The sequence below is a fragment of the Staurois parvus genome, unplaced genomic scaffold, assembly GCF_062004578.1.
Source record: "Staurois parvus isolate SC_StPar_1 unplaced genomic scaffold, SC_StPar_1.0 ptg001066l, whole genome shotgun sequence".
Classification (NCBI taxonomy): domain Eukaryota; kingdom Metazoa; phylum Chordata; class Amphibia; order Anura; family Ranidae; genus Staurois; species Staurois parvus.
This window is the reverse complement of record NW_028318862.1, coordinates 2,057,012-2,074,049: the sequence shown is the minus strand read 5'-3', so window position 1 is coordinate 2,074,049 and position 17,038 is coordinate 2,057,012.

Genomic DNA, 17,038 nt, shown 5'->3' with positions numbered 1-17,038 from the left:
GTGTAGAATTTTTTGACATAGGGTGCTGGCAGATTACGGGCCTCCTATAGCTGCTGCCAGGCCCCTAATCTGCCATAGGCCCCTATATACCGCCTCCTCATGCTGCTGCCAGGTCCAGAGTCTCTCATGGGTCCCTGTACGGCCTCCCATTGCTGCTGTCTCCATCGCCACACTCTGCCATGTGCCACTTTCAGGTCTCCTCACACACTGCTGGTGTGTAGAATTTTTTGACATAGGGTGCTGGCAGATTACGGGCCTCCCATAGCTGCTGCCAGGCCCCTAATCTGCCATAGGCCCCTATATACCGCCTCCTCATGCTGCTGCCAGGTCCAGAGTCTCTCATGGGTCCCTGTACGGCCTCCCATTGCTGCTGTCTCCATCGCCACACTCTGCCATGTGCCACTTTCAGGTCTCCTCACACACTGCTGGTGTGTAGAATTTTTTGACATAGGGTGCTGGCAGATTACGGGCCTCCCATTGCTGCTGCCAGGCCCCTAATCTGCCATGGGCCCCTATACCGCCTCCTCATGCTGCTGCCAAGTCCAGAGTCTCTCATGGGTCCCTGTACGGCCTCCCATTGCTGCTGTCTCCATCGCCACACTCTGCCATGTGCCACTTTCAGGTCTCCTCACACACTGCTGGTGTGTAGAATTTTTTGACATAGGGTGCTGGCAGATTACGGGCCTCCCATAGCTGCTGCCAGGCCCCTAATCTGCCATGGGCCCCTATATACCGCCTCCTCATGCTGCTGCCAGGTCCACAGTGTCTCATGCCATGTGCCACTTTCAGGTCTCCTCACACTGCTGGTGTGTTGAATTTTTTGACATAGGGTGCTGGCAGATTACGGGCCTCCTATAGCTGCTGCCAGGCCCCTAATCTGCCATAGGCCCCTATATACCGCCTCCTCATGCTGCTGCCAGGTCCAGAGTCTCTCATGGGTCCCTGTACGGCCTCCCATTGCTGCTGTCTCCATCGCCACACTCTGCCATGTGCCACTTTCAGGTCTCCTCACACTGCTGGTGTGTAGAATTTTTTGACATAGGGTGCTGGCAGATTACGGGCCTCCTATAGCTGCTGCCAGGCCCCTAATCTGCCATAGGCCCCTATATACCGCCTCCTCATGCTGCTGCCAGGTCCACAGTGTCTCATGCCATGTGCCACTTTCAGGTCTCCTCACACTGCTGGTGTGTTGAATTTTTTGACATAGGGTGCTGGCAGATTACGGGCCTCCCATAGCTGCTGCCAGGCCCCTAATCTGCCATGGGCCCCTATACCGCCTCCTCATGCTGCTGCCAAGTCCAGAGTCTCTCATGGGTCCCTGTACGGCCTCCCATTGCTGCTGTCTCCATCGCCACACTCTGCCATGTGCCACTTTCAGGTCTCCTCACACACTGCTGGTGTGTAGAATTTTTTGACATAGGGTGCTGGCAGATTACGGGCCTCCCATAGCTGCTGCCAGGCCCCTAATCTGCCATGGGCCCCTATATACCGCCTCCTCATGCTGCTGCCAGGTCCACAGTGTCTCATGCCATGTGCCACTTTCAGGTCTCCTCACACTGCTGGTGTGTTGAATTTTTTGACATAGGGTGCTGGCAGATTACGGGCCTCCTATAGCTGCTGCCAGGCCCCTAATCTGCCATAGGCCCCTATATACCGCCTCCTCATGCTGCTGCCAGGTCCAGAGTCTCTCATGGGTCCCTGTACGGCCTCCCATTGCTGCTGTCTCCATCGCCACACTCTGCCATGTGCCACTTTCAGGTCTCCTCACACTGCTGGTGTGTAGAATTTTTTGACATAGGGTGCTGGCAGATTACGGGCCTCCTATAGCTGCTGCCAGGCCCCTAATCTGCCATAGGCCCCTATATACCGCCTCCTCATGCTGCTGCCAAGTCCAGAGTCTCTCATGGGTCCCTGTACGGCCTCCCATTGCTGCTGTCTCCATCGCCACACTCTGCCATGTGCCACTTTCAGGTCTCCTCACACACTGCTGGTGTGTAGAATTTTTTGACATAGGGTGCTGGCAGATTACGGGCCTCCCATTGCTGCTGCCAGGCCCCTAATCTGCCATGGGCCCCTATACCGCCTCCTCATGCTGCTGCCAAGTCCAGAGTCTCTCATGGGTCCCTGTACGGCCTCCCATTGCTGCTGTCTCCATCGCCACACTCTGCCATGTGCCACTTTCAGGTCTCCTCACACTGCTGGTGTGTAGAATTTTTTGACATAGGGTGCTGGCAGATTACGGGCCTCCCATTGCTGCTGCCAGGCCCCTAATGTGCCATGGGCCCCTATACCGCCTCCTCATGCTGCTGCCAAGTCCAGAGTCTCTCATGGGTCCCTGTACGGCCTCCCATTGCTGCTGTCTCCATCGCCACACTCTGCCATGTGCCACTTTCAGGTCTCCTCACACACTGCTGGTGTGTAGAATTTTTTGACATAGGGTGCTGGCAGATTACGGGCCTCCCATAGCTGCTGCCAGGCCCCTAATCTGCCATGGGCCCCTATATACCGCCTCCTCATGCTATTGCCAGGTCCACTTTGTTTCATGCCATGTGCCACTTTCAGGTCTCCTCACACTGCTGGTGTGTTGAATTTTTTGACATAGGGTGCTGGCAGATTATGGGCCTCCTATAGCTGCTGCCAGGCCCCTAATCTGCCATAGGCCCCTATATACCGCCTCCTCATGCTGCTGCCAGGTCCAGAGTCTCTCATGGGTCCCTGTACGGCCTCCCATTGCTGCTGTCTCCATCGCTACACTCTGCCATGTGCCACTTTCAGGTCTCCTCACACTGCTGGTGTGTAGAATTTTTTGACATAGGGTGCTGGCAGATTACGGGCCTCCTATAGCTGCTGCCAGGCCCCTAATCTGCCATAGGCCCCTATATACCGCCTCCTCATGCTGCTGCCAGGTCCAGAGTCTCTCATGGGTCCCTGTACGGCCTCCCATTGCTGCTGTCTCCATCGCCACACTCTGCCATGTGCCACTTTCAGGTCTCCTCACACACTGCTGGTGTGTAGAATTTTTTGACATAGGGTGCTGGCAGATTACGGGCCTCCCATAGCTGCTGCCAGGCCCCTAATCTGCCATAGGCCCCTATATACCGCCTCCTCATGCTGCTGCCAGGTCCAGAGTCTCTCATGGGTCCCTGTACGGCCTCCCATTGCTGCTGTCTCCATCGCCACACTCTGCCATGTGCCACTTTCAGGTCTCCTCACACACTGCTGGTGTGTAGAATTTTTTGACATAGGGTGCTGGCAGATTACGGGCCTCCCATTGCTGCTGCCAGGCCCCTAATCTGCCATGGGCCCCTATACCGCCTCCTCATGCTGCTGCCAAGTCCAGAGTCTCTCATGGGTCCCTGTACGGCCTCCCATTGCTGCTGTCTCCATCGCCACACTCTGCCATGTGCCACTTTCAGGTCTCCTCACACACTGCTGGTGTGTAGAATTTTTTGACATAGGGTGCTGGCAGATTACGGGCCTCCCATAGCTGCTGCCAGGCCCCTAATCTGCCATGGGCCCCTATATACCGCCTCCTCATGCTGCTGCCAGGTCCACAGTGTCTCATGCCATGTGCCACTTTCAGGTCTCCTCACACTGCTGGTGTGTTGAATTTTTTGACATAGGGTGCTGGCAGATTACGGGCCTCCTATAGCTGCTGCCAGGCCCCTAATCTGCCATAGGCCCCTATATACCGCCTCCTCATGCTGCTGCCAGGTCCAGAGTCTCTCATGGGTCCCTGTACGGCCTCCCATTGCTGCTGTCTCCATCGCCACACTCTGCCATGTGCCACTTTCAGGTCTCCTCACACTGCTGGTGTGTAGAATTTTTTGACATAGGGTGCTGGCAGATTACGGGCCTCCTATAGCTGCTGCCAGGCCCCTAATCTGCCATAGGCCCCTATATACCGCCTCCTCATGCTGCTGCCAAGTCCAGAGTCTCTCATGGGTCCCTGTACGGCCTCCCATTGCTGCTGTCTCCATCGCCACACTCTGCCATGTGCCACTTTCAGGTCTCCTCACACACTGCTGGTGTGTAGAATTTTTTGACATAGGGTGCTGGCAGATTACGGGCCTCCCATTGCTGCTGCCAGGCCCCTAATCTGCCATGGGCCCCTATACCGCCTCCTCATGCTGCTGCCAAGTCCAGAGTCTCTCATGGGTCCCTGTACGGCCTCCCATTGCTGCTGTCTCCATCGCCACACTCTGCCATGTGCCACTTTCAGGTCTCCTCACACACTGCTGGTGTGTAGAATTTTTTGACATAGGGTGCTGGCAGATTACGGGCCTCCCATAGCTGCTGCCAGGCCCCTAATCTGCCATGGGCCCCTATATACCGCCTCCTCATGCTGCTGCCAGGTCCACAGTGTCTCATGCCATGTGCCACTTTCAGGTCTCCTCACACTTCTGGTGTGTAGAATTTTTTGACATAGGGTGCTGGCAGATTACGGGCCTCCTATAGCTGCTGCCAGGCCCCTAATCTGCCATAGGCCCCTATATACCGCCTCCTCATGCTGCTGCCAGGTCCAGAGTCTCTCATGGGTCCCTGTACGGCCTCCCATTGCTGCTGTCTCCATCGCCACACTCTGCCATGTGCCACTTTCAGGTCTCCTCACACTGCTGGTGTGTAGAATTTTTTGACATAGGGTGCTGGCAGATTACGGGCCTCCTATAGCTGCTGCCAGGCCCCTAATCTGCCATAGGCCCCTATATACCGCCTCCTCATGCTGCTGCCAGGTCCACAGTGTCTCATGCCATGTGCCACTTTCAGGTCTCCTCACACTGCTGGTGTGTTGAATTTTTTGACATAGGGTGCTGGCAGATTATGGGCCTCCTATAGCTGCTGCCAGGCCCCTAATCTGCCATAGGCCCCTATATACCGCCTCCTCATGCTGCTGCCAGGTCCAGAGTCTCTCATGGTTCCCTGTACGGCCTCCCATTGCTGCTGTCTCCATCGCCACACTCTGCCTTGTGCCACTTTCAGGTCTCCTCACACTGCTGGTGTGTAGAATTTTTTGACATAGGGTGCTGGCAGATTACGGGCCTCCTATAGCTGCTGCCAGGCCCCTAATCTGCCATAGGCCCCTATATACCGCCTCCTCATGCTGCTGCCAGGTCCAGAGTCTCTCATGGGTCCCTGTACGGCCTCCCATTGCTGCTGTCTCCATCGCCACACTCTGCCATGTGCCACTTTCAGGTCTCCTCACACACTGCTGGTGTGTAGATTTTTTTGACATAGGGTGCTGGCAGATTACGGGCCTCCCATTGCTGCTGCCAGGCCCCTAATGTGCCATGGGCCCCTATACCGCCTCCTCATGCTGCTGCCAAGTCCAGGGTCTCTCATGGGTCCCTGTACGGCCTCCCATTGCTGCTGTCTCCATCGCCACACTCTGCCATGTGCCACTTTCAGGTCTCCTCACACACTGCTGGTGTGTAGAATTTTTTGACATAGGGTGCTGGCAGATTACGGGCCTCCCATAGCTGCTGCCAGGCCCCTAATCTGCCATAGGCCCCTATATACCGCCTCCTCATGCTGCTGCCAGGTCCAGAGTCTCTCATGGGTCCCTGTACGGCCTCCCATTGCTGCTGTCTCCATCGCCACACTCTGCCATGTGCCACTTTCAGGTCTCCTCACACTGCTGGTGTGTAGAATTTTTTGACATAGGGTGCTGGCAGATTACGGGCCTCCCATTGCTGCTGCCAGGCACGTAATCTGCCATGGGCCCCCGTACCGACTCCTCATGCTGTGACGTTGCAACAAGGTGGAATTCAACCCTACATATGTTAGACCGCCTTTACGAACAGCGAAAGGCCATCACAGATTTCCTGATGTTAAAAGCGGATAAAGGTACTCCCTGTGTAACTTAGATGTCAGCCATTGGCAGCTCATGCGTGACACCTGCGCTTGCTCAGGCCCTTTGAGGAGGCCACGCTATTCGTGAGTCGGCAGGACTATGGGATGAACGACATCATTCCTCTGTTGCACGTCCTGGAACAAATGCTGTTAACAATGGCTGGTCAGGGTGCGGTAGACGTGGCGCACAGATCTCAACGCCACATGACCCCTGTGGGGGCAGGACAGGAAGAAGAGGAGGAGGTAGAGGAGGACATTGGTGCTCAGGAATTATTGAGTGAAATGGGTGGTTTTTCCACTCAGCGGACAGGAGTGGAGGAGCAGGAGCATCTGGTAGAGGAAGAGGAGGAGACAGAGGACCCAGACGCACCGTGGCAGTATGCTGTGGAGATGGAGGCAGGGAGTCCCTCGCATTCCTTGGCACAAATGGCCCATAGCATGCTCGGTTGCTTGCGTAGCGACAGCCGAATAATAACCATCAGACAGAGGGATGACTTTTGGCTGTCCACCTTGTTGGACCCTCGCTACCGTTCAAAAATGGTGGCCTTTTTCACACCTGCTGAGAGGGAGGCCAAAATAACGTACTATAAAAACCACCTATGTAGTCAGCTGGTCTCTGCCTGTCTGCGCCAACGTCCATCCTCAGACACTGTGGGCCCTGTGCGCTCGCGTTCCGCTGCCATGGCAGCAGGGGAGGGCTGGGGTGGTAGGAGCAGTGGCAGCTCCACCAGCAGCGGCTGCCTCAGTCTGCAGTCGATGATGAGTAGCTTTCTTCACCAGCGCAGTGAGGAAACTACTAACCAGCCGCAGCAGCAGCAGCAGCAGCATCAGGTGGACCTGGAGCAGGACCTCAAACAACAGGCTTAGGCCTACTTGGACAGCACCCTGCCAACCGAGGTAGACAATCCCCTTGACTACTGGGCAACGAAACTTGACCTTTGGCCCCAACTAGCTGAATTTGCCCTTGAAAGGCTGTCATGCCCGGCCAGTAGCGTGGCATCGGAGCGCGTGTTTAGTGCGGCAGGAGGTATTGCAACTCCGCGGAGGACACGACTGTCCACCCAAAGTGTGGAGAGACTGACGTTTGTGAAAATGAATCAGGCGTGGATTAGTCTGGATTTCAAACCACCAGTTCCTGACACAACTGACTAAATCCGCCATGAATCATGCCCCAAACATGTGCCACTTTCAGGTCTCCTCACACTGCTGGTGTGTTACATTTTTTGTCATAGGGTGCTGGCAGATTACGGGCCTCCCATAGCTGCTGCCAGGCCCCTAATCTGCCATGGGCCCCTATACCGCCTCCTCATGCTGCTGCCAAGTCCAGAGTCTCTCATGGGTCCCTGTACGGCCTCCCATTGCTGCTGTCTCCATCGCCACACTCTGCCATGTGCCACTTTCAGGTCTCCTCACACTGCTGGTGTATTCCATTTTTTGTCATAGGGTGCTGGCAGATTACGGGCCTCCCATAGCTGCTGCCAGGCCCCTAATCTGCCATGGGCCCCTATACCGCCTCCTCATGCTGCTGCCAGGTCCAGAGTCTCTCATGGGTCCCTGTACGGCCTCCCATTGCTGCTGTCTCCATCGCCACACTCTGCCATGTGCCACTTTCAGGTCTCCTCACACTGCTGGTGGGTTCCATTTTTTGTCATAGGGTGCTGGCAGATTACAGGCCTCCCATAGCTGCTGCCAGGCCCCTAATCTGCCATGGGCCCCCGTACCAACTCCTCATGCTGCTGCCAGGCCCGTAATCTGTCATGGGCCCCTGTTGTCGCTTGTTGGCATATTCCGCTCGTTCAGATGCTCCTTCTCCTGCTACTCCTCTTCACGGATTCCGTCAGCAGTCTTTCTTGGAATCCGTTTCCAAGAGACAACAGTTTGCGAGCACGCACCAGACGGTGCAGAAGCTGAACGTCCTCCTGTCCAAGTTGCTGCTGCCAGGCTCGTAATCTGTCATGCGCCCCTGTACCGCCTCCTCATGCTGCTGCCAGGTCCAGAGTGTGTCATGGGCCCCCGTACCGACTCCTCATGCTGCTGCCAGGCCCGTAATCTGTCATGGGCCCCTGTACCGCCTCCCCATGCTGCTGCCAGGTCCAGAGTGTGTCATGGGTCCCTGTACGGCCTCCCATTGCTGCTGCCAGGCCCGTAATCTGCCATGGGCCCCGTACCGACTCCTCATGCTGCTGCCAGGCCCGTAATCTGCCATGGGCCCCTGTACCGCCTCCTCATGCTGCTGCCAGGTCCAGAGTGTGTCATGGGTCCCTGTACGGCCTCCCATTGCTGCTGTCTCTATCGCCACACTCTGCCATGTGCCACTTTCAGGTCTCCTCACACTGCTGGTGGTTTCCATTTTTGTCATAGGGTGCAGTATGGCCTCCCATTGCTGCTGCCTCCACCGCCACACTGTGGCTCCACACTCTGGTTTTGGCCCCGTGACTGCCCAAATGAGTGAAGTGTGCGGTGATTCTAAGATCGACGGCACTCATCTGCATGTCATACTGACTGACAGTATTATTTCTCTTCCCCAGCAGACTCCAAGGGCATTTAAATTAAAGGTACAGTGTTCAGCACTAATATTAAGTCTCTCTGAAGCCTAGAAACACCCTTTTTTAAGTTAAATTCACAGCGAATATATTCGACTCGAATCAAAATTTTTCCACGAATTCGCCGAATCAGTCGAATCGAATTTTTGAATACTTCGCTCATCTCTATTTAAAACAATTCAGCATAGAAGCTGAATGTGTGCACCCAGGCCCATTCATTCTTGTCCTTGCACGTCTTGTTAAGCTTCTATGCTCATGTCCCTACATGTGCACACGGGAATAAGCACTTGCTGTGTGAGGTTCCTGACGTTCTCAGAGAAGAGCATGTGGGTGCTCGGTCACAAATTGGAACCACCACATGACTCTGTCCCACAATGAATAAACATAAGTCACTGCAAGGGCACATAGAAAACGGTTGCTTTCCTTGCACCTGTTCACACCACAATGCTGATGGGGTGTGAGGTATGTTGCATTGCGGAGAAATGCTCACTGTTTTCTGCAGCGCATTGGATGGCACCACATGTTACCACACTGCACAGCAGTGCATCATGCTATTGTAGGATCATCAATGAAGTGTTACATTGTACACTTCAAATAAAGTTTAAAAAAAATAAATGTAGCCCTACCCCCTTCGGAGTCACTGAGTTTTGGGTCCCCTATAGTCCTGCACAACCAGGCAACACACATGTTCTTCAGACCTTGCACACTGGAGACAGTAAACAGTCCTTGAGCTTGTTTTTATGTTTTATTAAGCGGTACTGAACTTGGATATGGTTGAGGGTGTAAGGGATTCCCAAGGAAACTGCAACTTGAAGACAATCCCTTAGAAACTATGTACAAGTCCACAGACAAAGATTCTCTTCTTGGAGAGCTGTCCAGCCCTCCTAGAGCATCACCCCAGACCCCAGATGAAATCTTCTCTTCACCCAGCTGCCTGAGGGAATCCCTTGGCAAGGGGACCCAGAACCTACCAATGCAGAAAAAAAGCCCAAGATAAGGAGCTAGTTGAGTTGGCCACCTGACTGCCCTCTCTCTTTATCTGGCCCAGGGAGTGTGGGATTACTCATTCAGTCCTCTCCTTCAAGCTTGTGGGTTGGTGGCTGCCTTCAGGCCTTATTCTGGGCTGGCTCCTTCCCTGCTTTCCAGGCTGTTCTCTCTCAGGGGATGGTTGAGGATGAGAGATCCTCCCTTCCAGCTCCTGCCTGCAGGTAGACCCCTCTCCTGGGCCCCATCTCAGGCTCCACACTTAAGCCTTCACTTCATCTTCCACCCATAATTACTCCACTTGTTGATCAGGATCTCTCATATTTATGGTCTGTCCTGGCCCCATGCCAAGCCTCCTGCTTGGGGATTGGCCAAGATCCCTAAGTATGTAGATCAGCCTTTCTTCACCCCCACCCGCTGCCTTCTAGAAACTTCTCAAGCTCCCAGAGCAGGAGGAGGTATCAGGGAAGTGACCTGCAGAGCCCTCAGCCCTGAACTAAAGTTAACTGGCGACTCATCCCAAGCTAACTCATACCAGGCTGCTATCTAGCCTCTATCTAAAAAACCTATCTAGCGCTCCCCCCAGCTAGAAAACAGCCATGTCTTCATTGGCTGGGGGGGACAACAAAAAAGATTCTTGAGACCAGAAATGGGGCATCTTATACAAAAAAAGGGAAGGGAAAAGGGAACAAACTGGGAGGGGATGGGATGTACAAATAAATATTAGTAGAAAAATAGAGAATATAAATAATGTACATATTTACATTAACAGGCATATATACACCCTGATTAAAGCTATTCATAGCTAGCTGGAAAAAACCCCACAAATCACCAAAAACATATGTACAGGACATAACCAAATGGAGAGGACACACCTCCTCCTAGAAGAAAGCCCCTCTTCAGCAGAAGTAGTTCTACTTTTGTTCTTATGCAGGGAATGAAAGCTGTCTGGAGACTCCTGCAGTACAGTGGAGAGAACAGACAACAAAATAAAACAATACAGCCCTAATACTGGGGACTCTCCCTCCTCATTGGCTGAGACAGCAGCGGGAGCCCTTTGGCTCCCGCTGCTGTCAATCTCAACCAGTAAGCCAATGTGGAGAGAATAAGAAGGAGGGGCCGAGTCTCTGCTCTATGTGTCCTTTGAAGCTGACCTGAACCGGCTGAACTGCGATCTGTGTATAGGCCCCTTCCCACAGGCGTTCTGTATGCCCATTTTTCATCTGTACATTTCCGGATGAAAAACAGACACCCATGTATTTCTATGGACTAGCGGATGTAAACGGATGAACATCTGTTTACATCCGTTAATGTTCGCATCCGTTTACATCTGTTTTTTGAACAAAAGAAAACCCTATTTTTCTTCTGGAAAAGAAAACGGAATGGAAGAAAAACAGATGTAAACAGATGCACACATATGAAAAACTGATGTAAATGGATGTAAATGGACATACGGTCCGTTTTTGCATTGGTAAAGGATGTAAACTAATGAAAAACAGATGTAAACGGATAAAAAACAAATGTTAACTGATGTAAACTGATACAAAACTGAATTAAACTGATGAAAAACTGATGTGAACTGATAAAAAACTGACGTAAACTGATGAACAACTGATGTAAATGGATGAAAAACTGACATAAACTGATGAAAAACTGATGAAAAACTGATGTAAATGGAGGAAAAACTGACATAAACTGATGAAAAACATTTGTAAATGGAGGAAAAACTGATGTGAACTGATCCGTTTTTTCTTGGAAAACACGTGACTGAACTAATGAAAAAATGGAACGCCCTTGTAAAAGGATCCTTAAGGTTGAGGAGGAAGGTGTCCAAACAGAAGAAAGATTACATCCTGGTAAGATGTGGACTTCTTGTGTCATACACTTGCCATGTGGACCCATCGTGTTGTACACATCGGGGTTGATTTACTAAAGTCAAATAGACTGTGCACTCTGCAAGGGCATTTGCTTCAGAGCATAGTAAATGAGATAAAGCTTCACTTTGCAAGGCATACCCAATCACCTGTAAGGAAAATAAAAACCAGCATTGTTCTGGTGTAGCACTACCCCCTTAGGAGTCGCTGAGTTATTTTCAGGCTCCCCGTTGTTCTGGACCCCTTTCTGAAAGCCCAACCCCTGCTGACATCATGGGACTCTTATGAGTAAATTGCCACCAGAAAGTAGATTCACACACAAATTAGAGCAAATTGATATGAAATTCATATTAAGGTTCAATGCAAGCTTGAAAAGACAGTACAAAATGGTATTCGTATGTGGAATGGCAATGATTACTCTTAGCAACTCCAAGCAAAGAAGCAACACATACATCAGAATCTCAATCAGTGTTAGCAGACTTGCTTTCCAGAAGTTATCCCAATACCTTCAATCTGAGGTGTTCTCAACCCCAGTGAGCAATGACAACTAGCAAACAGAAAAACTAGCTCACTTGAGGCCCACAGAATCTGATGGCAAGACTTAAAACTGAGATAGAAAGAACTATTTGATCAATGTAGTCAATGTCCCTTTAAATGCAGAGGATTCTTCTGCGCGCTCGCTGGGGCCCAGTTGGTGCACAAGTAGAAAGTGATGTAGGTGACAGTGCCTGAAAGGATTAACACAAGGAGAGGAACAAGAAAGGACAAGTACTCTCCCTTTAAGTGGCACTTGACTTGGGGGTTGTCCCTTTTTATGCACTCAGGCGGCTTTAGGAGAATAAGGTGTCAAACTGGCAGTAGGGCTTGTTGGCAAGAGGGCAACTCCACTCTGGGCTGCAGTAACAAATGGCAATGGTAGTAAATGCTCCTTTATGAGGGTAAGCCAATGATCAAGGGAGAACTGATGTGATATGGCCTGCAGAAAGTGTACACTGTGGCCAGCTCTGATGATTCGACTGCGCTGCAAACGTGCTCAATAGTAGCGGCTGTGGGAACTAGGCTGCAACACATGCTAACTGGATGTAATGTCCGTAATAATGGCAGGAGAAGTAGCAGATATGAGAAGAATGTCCGTGTTCTCTTGTTCAATTGGTGTGTGGGACTCTCTCGCCCGATTGGTGGCTTCCAGCAGGTCCTGGCTGTCTCTCTCTTTCAGCGGATGGGGGCCCCCACAGTCTCACTTGCAACATTATGTCTGGTCATGGCGCTCTGGGTCACCTGCTTGCAGACTGTCTTGCTGAAGAGGGTGACAAGGCCAGCGGTCAATGACTCCTCCTTGCTTCTTCTTTCTCTAGCTCTACAGCCTGGTTCAGTTCTCCGGCAGTCAGCACAACTCTCTCTATCCTTCCGCTCCCCAGCTCTCTATCCTCTCGCTTCCTGTCCAGTCTCCAGGGCTTCTGTATAAATCTGCCTCCCGCCCACACACCAGCTCTTCTGGGAAATGTAGTCCTCTGGTACACTACTCCCCAGCAAAGTCATGTGATTTAGCATACAAGGTCCATGGGGCTGCTCTGCAAAATGTGAGTGCCAGTGAATACCTAGGACACTGCCATCTTGTGTTGGTTTTAACATCCTGAAGTTGACATTACAGCACGGTGTTACACTTGCATGATTGGATGATGGAAGTGAGTAGAGCTTCCCCTCCTTTATTAAGCTCTGGAGCAAATGTCCTTACCAGGGGCGGACTGACAACTCATGGGGTCCCCGGGCAATAGGGGATCATGGGGCCCCTGTGTCCTTGCCCAAACTCAAAAAAGCCTATGAAAAAGGTACCAGGGGCATCTCATGGGGCCCCCTACTGACCCCGGGCCCTCGGGCAGTGCCCGAGTTTCCAAATGGTCAGTCCGCCCCTGGTCCTTACAGAGTACAACTGCACTTGCAATGTACAAAATCTATTTGGATTAATAAATCTACCCCAATGCTTCCAGAATGGTTACTTTGTGGTAATTCAAAGTGTCTGGAGCCCCCATACCACCATCAATCACATGCCTATACTGTATAACAGTTTCCCTTTAAATCTGGATTTTCCCCTTGCTAGATAAAATGTGATGAGGCAGATTGGGGTTTAAGTAAGAACGGTGTAGATGGGAAAATGCAAAATAAACAAAATAATCCTTGGTGGGACCATCATCTTCACAATGGCATTCCTTCCAGCCTCGTACGGAGTTATTTTTTTCTTCTTGTAGAAGGTGGAATAAAGGCATTGGATTACATCATATTAAAGTGAAGAGTGATGTGTAATTGTTTTCTAGAATAGTTTTTCTGGCTGTTTTACCTCCCTTTATTCTAAGAACAGCCAATATTTTCATATGAGGAGAGACAACAATATTTACCCATTTAATCTTTTTATCTGGGACAGACAATGAAAGGTCTTTGCTCAGGGGAATTTTTGGGTTTCTACCAGCTGTATATCCTGCTCAGGGTGCCCTCTGGCACTCTCCTCTGTTGTCTGGATGAATGGGAAATTTGGGTGGAGTAACCGCACACAAAGGGATTAGTGATGGGATCCTCCAAGAGACTTTGTTTGTCTTTTACTGCTGGAAAACATTCCAGTGACTGAAAACTGGGACAGATTAGAAAAACCCTTTTGTTAATGGAAGAATTTCCCATCCATGGGATCTTATTAAAGAGACAAAATTCTTTGTTTTACGTTTAAAGGATAACTACATGATGTGTGTTAATAACGTGTTACTAAACAGTAAAATCTGTCTATATATGCAGTAAAAAGCATGCTTGTTATACGGACTGTGGAATCTAAGGGGTTAATCATCCGAATTGTTTAAAAAGGTGGTTTTATCCTGTCTTCTCTGATCCTCCTCTCCTTCCACTGTCCCCAATCCATCTGCTGATATACCAGAGACTTGGGGGTAAGCTGCACATGCTCAGTTTGGTGTGTATTGCTAGAGATCTTTTTTTTTTGTTTTCTTGGGAGGGTGCATGTAATCAGCACAGGGCCAATCAGCACTGTCCAGACAGAGGGTCAGGGGTGATGCAGCCTCATAAGACAATCAGGGGAGAAAGAAAACTCCTCCTACAAGCTTTAACCAGTGCTCTGCTGGACACTGATAGAATTCACAAGACTTCTTTAACTGCTGATGAGAAAAGGTATTTAGTAATATAGTTGCATTTCCATGTTGTGTGTACTGTGGCAGACCAGATATAGTGAATGCAGGGTCCAGGGAGAGTGGATATAGTGAATGCAGGGTCCAGGGAGAGCGGATATAGTGAATGCAGGGTCCGGGGAGAGCGGATATAGTGAATGCAGGGTCTGGGGAGACCAGATATAGTGAATGCAGGGTCTGGGGAGACCAGATATAGTGAATGCAGGGTCCGGGAAGACCAGATATAGTGAATGCAGGGTCCAGGGAGAGCAGATATAGTGAATGCAGGGTCCAGGGAGACTGGATATAGTGAATGCAGGGTCTGGGGAGACCAGATATAGTGAATGCAGGGTCCTGGGAGACCAGATATAGTGAATGCAGGGTCCGGGAAGACCAGATATAGTGAATGCAGGGTCCAGGGAGACCAGATATAGTGAATGCAGGGTCCAGGGAGACCAGATATAGTGAATGCAGGGTCCGGGAAGACCAGATATAGTGAATGCAGGGTCCGGGAAGACCAGATATAGTGAATGCAGGGTCCGGGAAGACCAGATATAGTGAATGCAGGGTCCGGGGAGACCAGATATAGTGAATGCAGGGTCCGGGAAGACCAGATATAGTGAATGCAGGGTCCGGGGAGACCAGATATAGTGAATGCAGGGTCTGGGGAGACCAGATATAGTAAATGAAGGGTCCAGGAAGACCAGATATAGTGAATGCAGAGACCGGGGAGACCAGATATAGTGAATTCAGGGTCCTGGGTTTAGTAACACTTTAAGGCCAGATTAAGCGCACACAAGTGTAAACTTATTTATTTATTTCAGGTACTTATATAGCACCGTCAATTTACGCAGCGCTTTACATATATAATGTAAATTTACATCAGTCCCTAATTCTCAAGGGGTGTACAATCCAAGGTCCCTAACTTATATTCATACATACAAATACTGGAGCCAATTTAGACAGGAGCCAATTCACCTACCAGCATGTCTTTGGAGTGTGCAAGGAAATTGGAGTACCCAGAGGAAACCCACACAGGCACAGGGAGAACATGCAAACTCCAGGTGGTGCCGTGGTTGGGATTTGAACCAACGACCTTAGTACTGCCAAATTTCAGACCTTACCTAGAGAGCTATAAATGCTAGTTTTGCAGCCAGTTTGCTCTGCTGTCAGCAGTATGCAGAGCTGATCTCCTAGCCCTCAGAGGTGGGATCAGACATGGGCCCCCATGGGATCTTATAAAAAAGATTCTTTACTATTAAAGGATAATCACATGTATGTTATTAAACTTGATTAAGAGAACACATGAATAAACTTCAGATCATATCTAGGTGCCAGAAATACCAGTTTTGAAACCAATTTGCTGAGTTCTCATCTCTTAGCTCTCTTAGGTAGGGTCAGACATGGGCCTCCATGGGATCTTACTAAAACAACAAAATTATTTGCATTACTATCAACTACATAAGCTCCGAAAGCTTTTACCACCTTCATGACCAGGCTATTTTTTCTATTCGGCACTGTGCTATTTTACCTGGCAATTGTGCAGTCATGCAACACTGTACACAAATTAAATTTATATAATTTTTTTTCACACAAACGGAGCTTTCTTTTGGTGGTATTTAATCACCACTGGGTTTTTTTTGTTTTTGCAATATAAATGAAAAACAATTTAAAATGTGGGAAAAAAATATTTTCTACTTTCTGTTATAAATCATATCTAATACAATAAATTCCGTCATAAATTTAGGCCGAAATGTGTTCTGCTACATGTCTTTGGTGACAAAAATCCCAGTAAGTGTCTATTATTTGGTTTGTGCGAAAGTTATAGCATTTACAAACTATGGGATTTACACTATATTGCCAAAAGTATTGGGCCAGCCCTCCAAATCATGTGATTCAGGTGTTCCAATCACCTCCATGGAGCACACAGTGCGCAGAAGTCGCCAACTGTCTGCAGATTCAATAGCTAAAGACCTCCAAACTTTGTGTGGCCTTCAGATTAGCACAACAACAGTGTGTAGAGAGCTTCATGGAATGGGTTTCCATGGCCGAGCAGCTGCATCCAAGCCTTACATCACCAAATGCAATGCAAAGCGTCGGATGCAGTGGTGTAAAACACGCCACCACTGGACTCTAGAGCACTGGAGACGTGTTCTCTGGAGTGACCAATCACGCTTCTCTGTCCGGCAATCTGATGGACATGTCTGGGTTTGGCAGTTGCTACAAGAACGCTTCTTGCATGACTGCATTTTGCCAAGTGTAAAGTTTGGTGGAGGGGGGATTATGGTGTGGGGTTGTTTTTCAGAGGTTGGGCTTGGCCCCCTAGTTCCAGTGAAGGAAACTCTTAGGGCGTCAGCATACCAAGACATTTTGGACAATTTCATGCTCCCAACTTTGTGGGAAGAGTTTGGGGATGGCCCCTTCCTGTTCCAACATGACTGCACACCAGTGCACAAAGCAAGGTCCATAAAGACATGGATGAGTTTGGGGTGGAGGAACTTGACTGGCCTGTACAGAGTCCTGACCTCAACCCCATAGAACACCTTTGGGATGAATTAGAGTGGAGACTGTGAGCCAGGCCTTCTCGTCCAACATCAGTGCCTGACCTCACAAATGCACTTCTGGA